This window comes from Coturnix japonica, unplaced genomic scaffold, assembly GCF_001577835.2.
Source record: "Coturnix japonica isolate 7356 unplaced genomic scaffold, Coturnix japonica 2.1 chrUnrandom501, whole genome shotgun sequence".
NCBI classification, from domain to species: Eukaryota; Metazoa; Chordata; class Aves; order Galliformes; family Phasianidae; genus Coturnix; species Coturnix japonica.
The window spans coordinates 71,546-71,979 of NW_015439892.1; the positions used below are offsets into that span (position 1 = coordinate 71,546).

Here is a 434-nt window from a genome sequence, read left to right on the forward strand (position 1 = left end):
CCAATGTGTCCCTATACCCCATCCCAGTGTCCCACTGTGTCCCTATACCCCATCCCAGTGTCCCACTGTGTCCCTATACCCCATCCCAGTGTCCCAATGTGTCCCTATACCCCATCCCAGTGTCCCCACTGTGACCCCTAATGCGCCCTTGGGGTCCCTAAATGCCCCCATTGTGACCCCACACCCCATCCCTACATCCCTTATATGGCCCCAATGCGTCCCCAATGTCCCCAGCTGGCCCCACATGTCCCCATACTGTCCCCACACCCCACCCCATTGTCCCCATCCCATTGTCCCCATCCCCCTTCCCGATGTCCCTGCTGTCCCCAATCCCACACCCATCATTTCCCTCTTTCTCCCCCCACATTGGGATCCCTCCTTCCCCCATATCCCCCATATCCCCCATATCCCCCATATCCCCCATATCCCCCATA

At 58.8% G+C, this 434-nt stretch overlaps 1 protein-coding gene across 1 annotated transcript in view; it reads left to right on the forward strand.

Moving 5' to 3' along the window:
- TBCB (tubulin folding cofactor B) overlaps positions 1–434 on the forward strand; it is a 12,271-nt gene that overhangs the window by 6,127 nt on the left and 5,710 nt on the right. The gene's annotated exons all lie outside the window — the stretch shown is intronic.